Source organism: Nerophis ophidion, linkage group LG28 (genome assembly GCF_033978795.1).
Source record: "Nerophis ophidion isolate RoL-2023_Sa linkage group LG28, RoL_Noph_v1.0, whole genome shotgun sequence".
In the NCBI taxonomy this organism is placed as follows: Eukaryota; Metazoa; Chordata; class Actinopteri; order Syngnathiformes; family Syngnathidae; genus Nerophis; species Nerophis ophidion.
This window is the reverse complement of record NC_084638.1, coordinates 30,633,876-30,646,375: the sequence shown is the minus strand read 5'-3', so window position 1 is coordinate 30,646,375 and position 12,500 is coordinate 30,633,876. Positions and strand designations below refer to the sequence as shown.

At 41.7% G+C, this 12,500-nt stretch overlaps 1 protein-coding gene across 6 annotated transcripts in view; it reads right to left on the bottom strand.

Annotated features, from left to right (window-relative positions):
* The window catches only part of rapgef6 (Rap guanine nucleotide exchange factor (GEF) 6), a 341,924-nt gene that overhangs the window by 272,478 nt on the left and 56,946 nt on the right, over nt 1-12,500 (bottom strand). The gene's annotated exons all lie outside the window — the stretch shown is intronic.

Sequence of the window (12,500 nt, the reverse complement as noted above, 5' to 3'; positions counted from 1 at the left end):
CAGTGCCAAGCTACGCGTTACAACAGCGTGGCTTTATATTAAGAGAATGCGGATACTAGACTGGCCTGCCTGTAGTCCAGACAATATGAAGCCTAAAATACCACAAGGGAGACCCCGGACTGTTGAACAACTTAGGCTGTACATCAAGCAAGAATGGGAAATAATTTCACCAGAAAAGTTTCAAAAATTGGTCTTTTCAGTTGCCAAACATTTACTAAGTGTTGTTAAAAGGAAAGGCCATGTAACACATTGGTAAAAATGCCCCTGTGCAAACTTTTTTTTACAATGTGTTGCTGCCATTAAATTCCAAGTTAATGATTGTGGGGAGGGGGTCTGCGGACCTGCAGCGAAGCAGGGTGTGCCAAGACCGGCTTTGCGATCAGCTACAAGTGCATAGACGGCCCAGCTGGGCTCGTTTATCTAATCACCTGTCGCTTTGTTAAAGGCAGCAGCCGGCAAGGAGAAAGGGGGTTGATGGTAGAGAACGAGCACGAGCGAGACCGAGACTTGGCAAAGTGCTGAAAAGCACAAAAAGACTTTGCACAACCCTGAAAATAAAACATTGTTGTAACATGGAAGAGCCTGGCATGTCGGTGGTTAGTGGTCCGAAGAACCCGGAGGTGCAAGACCTCCACAATGATTACTTGCAACAAAAAAAAAAAAAATCTTGTCTTTGCAGTTTATTCAATTGAATATAAATTAAAAAGGATTAGCAAATCATTGTAGTCTGTTTTTATTTCAGAATTACACAACGTGCCTACTTCACTGGTTTTGGGTTTTTGTACATTTTGATACACACTTAAATAAATTGCTAGAAATAACCAATTTGCTCAATTTACCATTAATAACAAAATTATATATATATATATATATATATATATATATATATATATATATATATATATATATATATATATATATATATATATAAATGGGTATTTCTGTCTGTCATTCCGTCGTACATGTTTTTTCCTTTTACGGAAGTTTTTTTGTAAAGAATAAATGATGAAAAAAAAACTTAATTGAATGGTTTAAAAGAGGAAAAAACAGGAAAAAAATGAAAATTTAATTTTGAAACATAGTTTATCTTCAATTTCGACTCTTTAAAATTCAAAATACAACCGAAAAAAAGAAGAGAAAAACTAGTTAATTCGAATCTTTTTGACAAAATTAAAAAAAGAATTTATGGAACATCATTAGTAATTTTTCCTGATTAAGATTCATTTTAGAATTTTGATGACATGTTTTAAATAGGTTAAAATCCAATCTGCATTTTGTTAGAATATATAACAAATTGGACCAATCTATATTTCTAACAAAGACAAATCATTATTTCTTTTATATTTTCCAGAACAAAAAATTTAAAAGAAATTCAAAAGACTTTGAAATAAGATTTAAATTTGATTTTAAAGATTTTCTAGATTTGCCGGAAGAATTGTTTTGAATTTTAATCATAACAAGTTTGAAGAAATATTTCACAAATATTCTTCGTCGAAAATACAGAAGCTAAAATGAATAATTAAATTAAAATATATTTATTATTCTTTACAATAAAAAAAATAAATTTACTTGAACATTGATTTAAATTGTCAGGAAAGAAGAGGAAGGAACTTAAAAGGTAAAAAGTTATATGTGTTTAAAAATCCAAAAATCACTTTTAAGTTTGTATTTTTTCTCTAAAATTGTCTTTCGGAAAGTTATAAGAAGCAAAGTAAAAAAATAAATGAATTTATTTAAACAAGTGAAGACGAAGTCTTTAAAATATTTTCTTGGATTTTCAAATTCTATTTGAGTTTTGTCTCTCTTAGAATTAAAAAAGTCAAGCAAAGCGAGACCAGCTTGCTAGTAAATAAATACAATTTAAAAAATGAAGGCAGCTCACTGGTAAGTGCTGCTATTTGAGCTATTTTTAAAACAGGCCAGCGGGCGACTCATCTGGTCCTTACGGGGTACCTGGTGCCCGCGGGCACTGCGTTGGTGACCCCTGCTGTATGGTATCATGATTCAAGCATCATGATACGTATCCGCCCTGTCGTTGTCACGGCAATCACACGGGCTCGCTCGCATCATTTTTGACACAGGTGAGCCAGAGACCATCCGTGTCAGACACGTCGCCCCCACCGTGTTAAAAGAAGGTACTGATGAATACTCGGCACGTGCCTGAATGAGCCAAACCGGAACGATACGGCCTCTCATCATATTGATGGCATCAACAAGCTGACAGGCGGGGGACGGGGACCTCTGGCGATTGCGTCCTAAAATAGCTCTCAATCGGGGGCCGGCTGTCAAAACGCTAAGAGGCTGACAGACAGCGGACGCGCCTCGCCGAGCATCTTGTGGACGCCAGCGAGACGGGTGGACGGGCCGCCGAGTGGTGGAGGCGAGAGGTGCGGAGGAGACGTTGCAGTAAACACACCCAAACATATTCACCCGGACCAGGACACTACAAAACACTGTTATGATGAAAACTGAACAAATATAAGTTTCATAACCTCCGTTTTGATCTCATGTTTCGAGGATTTCCTACTGAAAATTGGCGTTCGTTCGAATCCAGAAAACAAAAAAAATCTAATGAATGTCAATCAATCAATCAATCAATGTTTATTTATATAGCCCCAAATCACAAATGTCTCAAAGGACTGCACAAATCATTACGACTACAACATCCTCGGAAGAACCCACAAAAGGGCAAGGAAAACTCACACCCAGTGGGCAGGGAGAATTCACATTCAGTGGGACGCCAGCGACAATGCTGACTATGAGAAACCTTGGAGAGGACCTCCGATGTGGGCAACCCCCCCCCTCTAGGGGACCGAAAGCAATGGATGTCGAGCGGGTCTAACATGATACTGTGAAAGTTCAATCCATAGTGGCTCCAAGACAGCAGTGAGAGTCCCGTCCACAGGAAACCATCTCAAGCGGATCAGCAGCGTAGAGATGTCCCCAACCGATACAGGCGAGCGGTCCATCCTGGGTCCCGACGAGCGGTCCATCCTGGGTCTCGACTCTGGACAGTCAGTACTTCATCCATGGTCATCGGACCGGACCCCCTCCACAAGGGAGGGGGGGACATAGGAGAAAGAAAAGAAGCGGCAGATCAACTGGTCTAAAAAGGAGGTCTATTTAAAGGCTAGAGTATATAGATGAGTTTTAAGATGAGACTTAAATGCTTCTAAGTTAAGTAAGTTAGTATAGTACCGCAATACTAATGAATCATATTCGGCACTATACCCCCTCTAAAAAGTACCGCCCCCGTCGTCATCATGTCGTGACATTGCTGATTTTACGAGCAGAGGAGCATGTTCGGCACCACACAATCACAGAGTACTTACAAGCAGACACGGTGTGTAGACAGAAAAGGGAGAACACACGCATTTTGGCTTAAAAACTAAGGATACAGGTGAAGGTATAACACTGAAAAACCCTCAGAAAGAGGTGCTTTAAGACATGGCTCGCTAGCTGGCTAGCTAGCAGCTAACGTCCATCCGCAGTGTTGTAGCTACTTCTAAATCACAAATCCTTGTCTCCATGGCGACAAAAAAAGTAAGTATCATCCCTGCAGGACGAGGAATAGCTAAACATGCTTCACTACACACCGTAGCTTACCGGTGTCACAATGTAAACAACTGCCATTGGTGGATCTCCACCTAACATCCACTGTGATGATTCCAAGTACAGGAACGTATCTAGTCGATACTAATATGATTACATCACAACATCTTCTTCATATTTTTTGGCATCGCAACATCTTTTGTGTTTTTAACATTTTTATTAGGTTTATAAACTCAGGAAATATGCATATTGTATATATATATCGCTTCACGGTGGCAGAGGGGTTAGTGCGTCTGCCTCACAATACGAAGTTCCTGCAGTCCTGGGTTCAAATCCAGGCTCGGGATCTTTCTGTGTGGAGTTTGCATGTTCTCCCCGTGAATGCGTGGGTTCCCTCCGGGTACTCCGGCTTCCTCCCACTTCCAAAGACATGCACCTGGGGATAGGTTGACTGGCAACACTAAATTGGCCCTAGTGTGTGAATGTGAGTGTGAATGTTGTCTATCTGTGTTGGCCCTGCGATGAGGTGGCGACTTGTCCAGGGTGTACCCCGCCTTCCGCCCGATTGTAGCTGAGATAGGCGCCAGCGCCCCCCGCGACCCCGAAAGGGAATAAGCGGTAGAAAATGGATGGAAAAATGGATATATATACACACACACATATATATATATACACACACACATATATATATATATATATATGTATATATATATATATATATATATATACACAGTATATATATATAAAGTAGTCTTGTGATTTCTTCCCACACATACATACATACATACATACATACATACATACATATATATATATATATAAATGATAAATGATAAATGGGTTGTACTTGTATAGCGCTTTTCTACCTTCAAGGTACTCAAAGCGCTTTGACACTACTTCCACATTTACACACACATTCACACACTGATGGAGGGAGCTGCCATGCAAGGCGCCAACCAGCACCCATCAGGAGCAAGGGTGAAGTGTCTTGCTCAGGACACAACGGACGTGACGAGGTTGGTACTAGGTGGGATTTGAACCAGGGACCCTCGGGTATATATATATATATATATATATATATATATATATATATATATATATATGTGTGTGGTTCCCTCAATCATCAGGAGAACCCCTCATGAAACAGTTCTGTAGAGAGTTGGCAAAATCCAAACGACCACCTCTGTGTGTGGCCATAGTACCCAGAATGTCACGATCCGCCTCCCGGATCTGACATAGTTTTTGTTCTTGAGTCCTTTTTGTGTGTTTTGATTATTTTTGGACTCTTCCGATCCCTTAGTTTGTGTGTGCATTTCCTGTTTTGGTTACCATGGTTTCTTATTTGTCCCAGCTGCTATGCTTTTGACGCAAACTTGATGGCAATTGTTACGTTATTGTTTAAGCCTGCATTCTTCCTCAGTTCGTCCTTGGTTCGTCCTGTCACGTTTGGAACGCACATTGATGCGCGAGTTGTCACCCCCAGATGCAACAGGACCAGGACGGGGCAGGGATAGCAGGTAAGAGCTAATTTTAATACAAAAAGGTAAAAGAACACTTGTGCAAAACAGAAAAGAAATGGCGTGCCTACGCACGGGAAGCTAATGCTAAAATTTGCAGAGTCCAAACAGTACAAGAAGCGCGTGCCGAGCGCCCGGAAGCTAAGACGAGACTTAGCAAGCAAACAAGGACTAGATAACCCAATACGTGAATGTTGCATATAGCAAATGACGAACCAAGGACGAACTGAGGAAGAATGCAGGCTTAAATACTAACGTAACAATTGCCATCGGGTGTGCTGGGACAAATAAGAAACCATGGTAACCAAAACAGGAAGTGCACACACAAACTAAGGGATCGGAAGAGTCCAAAAATAATCAAAACACACAAAAAGGACTCAAGAACAAAAACCATGTACAAATGTGCACACTTTTCCACATCAAGTTCAGTCTTGATACGTCTCATCTTTGCCATGACAAAGGGCGTACGCCAGGTTTTTGTGCGTACTCGAGCTTAATACATGAGGCCCCTGATCATTGCTAAAGGAACCCTATCCAACCCCTCGTATTCAAGTCACAAAGTGACATCCTTCCATCTTGCGGTCATGGTCTGCAAAAGGATAAAGGGCTGAACCAATGTTGGTCTGCTCTTGGGCTGTTGATTTTGAAGTGTTGTTATTGACGACACGCTGCAGAAAAACTGGGTTAACAAACACAGCAACCCAATGTTGGGATATTGACCTGAGGCAAGGCGCATGTGGGGGACGGGGGATTGGATTGTGTGACCCATGGACCCCCATTGTCCTCTTATCAGTACGTTGACCATCAGACCTGATATTAAAATGCTTTTCAAGTGGTGGCCCCGGGGATCAATCTTGCCCTTTAAAGGGGAACATTATCAGCAGACGTATGTAAGTGTCAATATATACCTTGATGGTGCAGAAAAAAAGACTATATATTTTTTGGACCAATTTCCGAACTCTAAATGGGTGAATTTTGGCGAGTTAAACGCCTTTCTGTTTATGGCTCTTTTAGCGATGACGTCAGAACGTGACGTCTCCGAGGTAATACAGCCGCCATTTTCATTTTCAACACATTACAAACACCGGGTCTCAGCTCTGTTATTTTCCGTTTTTTTCGAACATTTTTTGGAACATTGGAGACACCATGCCTCGTCGGTGTGTTGTCGGAGGGTGTAACAACACTAACAGGGAGGGATTCAAGTTGCACCGCTGGCCCAAAGATGCGAAAGTGGCAAGAAATCTTCCGCCAGACCCCCATTGAATGTGCCGGAGTGTCTCCACATTTTACCGGCGATGACAGACATGGCACAGAGATGTATGGATAACCTGCAGATGCATTTGCAACGATAAATTAATCAAAATCACAAAGGTGAGTTTTGTTGTGCTAATCAGACATATTTGGTTGCGGCGTGACTGCCAGCTAATCGATGCTAACATGCTACGCTAATCGACGCTAACATGCTATTTACCGGCGGTGCTAAAGCAGACATGGCACAGAGATATATGGATAACCTGCAGATGCATTTGCAACAATAAAGTCAACGAATTCACAAAGGTGAGTTTTATTGATGTTGAACGCCAGCTAATCGATGCTAACATGCTATGCTAATCAATGCTAACATGCTATTTACCGGCGGTGCTAAAGCAGACATGGCACAGAGATGTATGGATAACCTGCAGATGCATTTGCAACAATAAAGTCAACGAATTCACAAAGGTGAGTTTTATTGATGTTGAATGCCAGCTAATCGATGCTAACATGCTATGCTAATCAATGCTAACATGCTATTTACCGGCGGTGCTAAAGCAGACATGGCACAGAGATGTATGGATAACCTGCAGATGCATTTGCAACTATATTACGTTTACTTCCACCCACATTTAATGCCAAACAAACACTTACCAATCGAAGGATTTAAGTTGCTCCAGTGTCACAAGATGCGAGAGTTCTGATCGTTTGGTCCGCACATTTTACCGGCGATGCAAACGCAGCTGTTCGGCCATGCTATGGCTATGAATAGCGTCAATAGCTATTCGCTCAATAGCTTTAGTTTCTTCTTCAATACTTTCATACTCCAACCATCCGTTTCAACACATGCGTAATCTGTTGAATCGCTTAAGTCGCTGAAATCCGAGTCTGAATCCGAGCTAATGTCGCTATATCTTGCTGTGGTATTGGCCGTTGTTTGTTTACATTGGCAGCACTGTATGACATCACAGGGAAATGGATAGTCGCATCGCAAATAGCGAAAATCAAGCTTTTTTTTAGGGATATTCGGGGACCGGTAAAATTTTGAAAAAAACTTCTAAAAATACAACAAGCCACTGGGAACTGATTATTATTGTTTTAAACCCTTTTGACATTGTGATAATGTTCCCCTTTAAAGTTTTTTTTGTCGGGAATGTTGTAATGTTGTCTTTGTAGCATATTCAACTGAATATGGGTTGAAAACGATAATAATGATGGTGAATGCTAGGGCAAAATTCCCCCCAAAACGGTGCAGTTCCCCTTTAAGGGATGCATCACCAGCTGTAATGTAAGCTGAGAGGCAGTGAATATTCCATCCTTCCTTCTTTGTATAGAAGCGAAATGAGTCAAAAGTGTTGTGCTTGTAAAAATACTGTCTTTTGAAGCAGTGAGCAGGAGGAGGAGCACTGCTGCACCTTGCTGCCCCCTGCTGGCACCGCCAAGACCTACACGCTGCAACGGCCCCAAATGAAAACACTTTGACCTTTCCCAGTGGATTTATGCGTGCCATGGACTGGGTAGTACAAAGCAAGACGTTGTGAAGTTGCACTGAAGTCGTCCTCGTTCTACCCACCACATTTCAACACACCGCCTTGCATGCTAATAAGATACGAGTGGAACAAAGAAAAAAGACTCACTTAAAGGGGAACATTATCACAATTTCAGAAGGGTTAAAACCAATAAAAATCAGTTCCCAGTGGCTTATTTTATTTTTCCAAGTTTTTTTCAAAATTTTACCCATCATGGAATATCCCGAAAAAAGGCTTTAAAGTGCCTGTGACGTCATTTAGTGATGCCAACATGGCGGCTAGCACCACAAGATATAGCCACATTAGCTCGAATTCAGACTTGGATTTCAGCGGTTTAAGCGATTCAAAAGGTTACGCATGTATTGAAACGGATGGTTGGAGTATGGAGGCAGATAGCCAAAACGAAATAGAAGAAGAAACTCAAGCTATTGACACTATTCGGCCATGTCTGCCTTAGCATCGCCGGTAAAATGTGCAGACCAAACGATCGGGACTTTCGCATCTTGTGACGCTGGAGCAACTTAAATCTGTCGATTGGTAAGTGTTTGTTTGGCATTAAATGTGGGTGGAGGGAAAGGCTGGATGCAAATAGAGCTACAAATGTACATACAGCTAGCCTAAATAGCATGTTAGCATCTATTAGCCGGCAGTCATGCCGCGACCAAATATGTCTGATTAGCACATAAGTCAATAACATCAACAAAACTCACCTTTGTGATTTCGTTGACTTTATCGTTGGAAATGCATCTGTAGGATATCTATACATCTCTGTGCCATGTCTGACTAAGCATCGCCGGTATAATGTACGGACCAAACGATCGGGACTTTCGCATCTTGTGACACTGGATTGTCGATTGGTATGTGTTTGTTTGGCATTAAATGTGGGTGGAGGGAAAGGCTGGATGCAAATATAGCTACAAATGTACATACAGCTAGCCTAAATAGCATGTTAGCATCGATTAGCTGGCAGTCACGCCGCGACCAAATATGTCTGATTAGCACATAAGGCAATAACATCAACAAAACTCCCCTTTGTGATTTCGTTGACTTTATCGTTGGAAATGCATCTGCAGGATATCTATACATCTCTGTGCCATGTCTGCCTAAGCATCGCCGGTATAATGTACGGACCAAACGATCGGGACTTTCGCATCTTGTGACACTGGATTGTCGATTGGTATGTGTTTGTTTGGCATTAAATGTGGGTGGAGGGAAAGGCTGGATGCAAATATAGCTACAAATGTACATACAGCTAGCCTAAATAGCATGTTAGCATCGATTAGCCGGCAGTCATGCCGCGACCAAATATGTCTGATTAGCACATAAGTCAATAACATCAACAAAACTCACCTTTGTGATTTCGTTGACTTTATCGTTGGAAATGCATCTGCAGGATATCTATACATCTCTGTGCCATGTCTGCCTAAGCATCGCCAGTATAATGTACGGACCAAACGATCGGGACTTTCGCATCTTGTGACACTGGATTGTCGATTGGTATGTGTTTGTTTGGCATTAAATGTGGGTGGAGGGAAAGGCTGGATGCAAATATAGCTACAAATGTACATACAGCTAGCCTAAATAGCATGTTAGCATCGATTATCTGGCAGTCACGCCGCGACCAAATATGTCTGATTAGCACATAAGTCAATAACATCAACAAAACTCACCTTTGTGATTTCGTTGACTTTATCGTTGGAAATGCATCTGCAGGATATCCATACATCTCTGTGCCATGTCTGCCTTAGCATCGCCGGTAAAATGTGCGGACGAAACGATTGGGACTTTCGCATCTTGTGACACTGGAGCAACTTAAATCTGTCGATTGGTAAGTGTTTGTTTGGCATTAAATGTGGGTGGAGGGAAAGGCTGGATGCAAATATAGCTACAAATGTACATACATCTAGCCTAAATAGCATGGTAGCATCGATTAGCTGGCAGTCACACCGCGACCAAATATGTCTGATTAGCACATAAGTCAATAACATCAACAAAACTCACCTTTGTGATTTCGTTGACTTTAGCGTTGGAAATGCATCTGCAGGATATCCATACATCTCTGTGCCATGTCTGCCTTAGCATCGCCGGTAAAATGTGCGGACGAAACGATTGGGACTTTTGCATCTTGTGACAGTGGAGCAACTTAAATCTGTCGATTGGTAAGTGTTTGTTTGGCATTAAATGTGGGTGGAGGGAAAGGCTGGATGCAAATATAGCTACAAATGTACATACATCTAGCCTAAATAGCATGGTAGCATCGATTAGCTGGCAGTCACACCGCGACCAAATATGTCTGATTAGCACATAAGTCAATAACATCAACAAAACTCACCTTTGTGATTACGTTGACTTTAGCGTTGGAAATGCATCTGCAGGATATCCATACATCTCTGTGCCATGTCTGCCTTAGCATCGCCGGTAAAATGTGCGGACGAAACGATTGGGACTTTCGCATCTTGTGACACTGGAGCAACTTAAATCTGTCGATTGGTAAGTGTTTGTTTGGCATTAAATGTGGGTGGAGGGAAAGGCTGGATGCAAATATAGCTACAAATGTACATACATCTAGCCTAAATAGCATGTTAGCATCAATTAGCATGCCGTGCTAATCGATGCAAACGCCACGTAAGTCAACTTGAATCCGTACCTGATCGTCCCAGACAACATGATGTCTCCAAGGTACGGACAACAGTCGAAAAAACGGAAAATAACAGAGCTGATTTGATGTGTTTGAGAAAATGGCCGATTGACTACCGAGACCAAATAATATAAAGGCGTTTAATTCGCCAAAATTCACGGAAAATAACAGAGCTGATTTGACTCGATGTTTATAATGTGTTTGAGAAAATGGGCGATTGACTACCAAGACCAAATAATATAAAGGCGTTTAATTCGCCAAAATTCACCCATTTAGAGTTCGGAAATCGGTAAAAAAAAATACATGGTCTTTTTTCTGCAACATCAAGGTATATATTGACGCTTACATAGGTCTGCTGATAATGTTCCTCTTTAAGCCCCGCCCCCGTGCTGCCCACACGGAGGCGATTGCGGACCGAGGACACGACACGCCCCTTCCAAAAAAGCACAGAGCAAACATCTTGGCCTCGACATTTATGGGGGACAGCGACTCCTCCGAGGTTCGGGTCAACATCGCACTCGGCCGCAGACTCGAGCCTCTTTTATAGCGAGCAAACACGCGACTATTTAGCGGCTCCGCGCTAAATGAGGAGACATGATATCCTCAAGGCGTGACCTTCCGGAAGGACGTACAGTCGTGGTCAAAAGTTTACAAACACTTGTCAAGGACATTACGTCATGGCTGTCTGGAGTTTTTAATAATAAACTTCTTAGTTTTTTGTGATAGAGTGATTGGAGCACATACTTGTTGGTCACAAAAACATGAAGTTTGGTTCTTTTATGAATTTATTTTGGGTCTACAGAAAATGGGACCAAATCTGCGGGGTCAAAAATGTTAATATTTGGTTACATGTCCCTTGGCAAGTTTCACTGCAAAAAGGCGCTTTTGGTTGAATTTTTGAGCACTCTTCTTGACAAAATAGGTGCAGTTCAGCTAAATTTGTTGGTTTTCTGATATGGACTTGTTTCTTCAGCATTGTCCACACGTTTAAGTCAGGACTTTGGGGAAGGCCATTTTAAAATCTTAATCCGAGCATAATTTTTTTTTTAGCAATTCCTTGACAACTTTTGACGTGTGTTTGGGGTCATAGTCCTGTTGGAACACCCAACTGCGCCCAAGACCCTGAAGAATTCTGTTACTTTATCACACACAAGTAAAGACGCTGAAGGACTGCTTGTATCACACATGATATCACACACAAGTAAACCATCTGCAGGACTGCTTGTATCACACACACACACACAAGTAAACAAGCTGCAGGACTGCTTGTATTGCACATGATATCACACACACACACACACACACACAATTAAACATGCTGCTGGACTGCTTGTATCACACATGATATCACACACAAGTAAACCATCTGCAGGACTGCTTGTATCACACATTATATCACACACACAAGTAAACAAGCTGCAGGACTGCTTGTATTGCACATGATATCACACACACACACACACACACAATTAAACATGCCGCTGGACTGCTTGTATCACACATGATATCACACACAAGTAAACCATCTGCAGGACTGCTTGTATCACACATTACATCACACACACAAGTAAACAAGCTGCAGGACTGCTTGTATCGTACATGATATCACACACAATTAAACATGCTGCTAGACTGCTTGTATCACACATGATATCACACACAAGTAAACCATCTGCAGGACTGCTTGTATCACACATTACATCACACACACAAGTAAACAAGCTGCAGGACTGCTTGTATCGTACATGATATCACACACACACACACACAAGTAAACAAGCTGCAGGACTGCTTGTATCACACATGATATCACACACACACACACACACACACACACAAGTAAAGACGCTGAAGGACTGCTTGTATCACACATGATATCACACACAAGTAAACCATCTGCAGGACTGCTTGTATCACACATGATATCACACACACACACACAAGTAAACAAAATGCAGGACTGCTTGTATTGCACATGATATCACACACACACACACACACACAATTAAACAT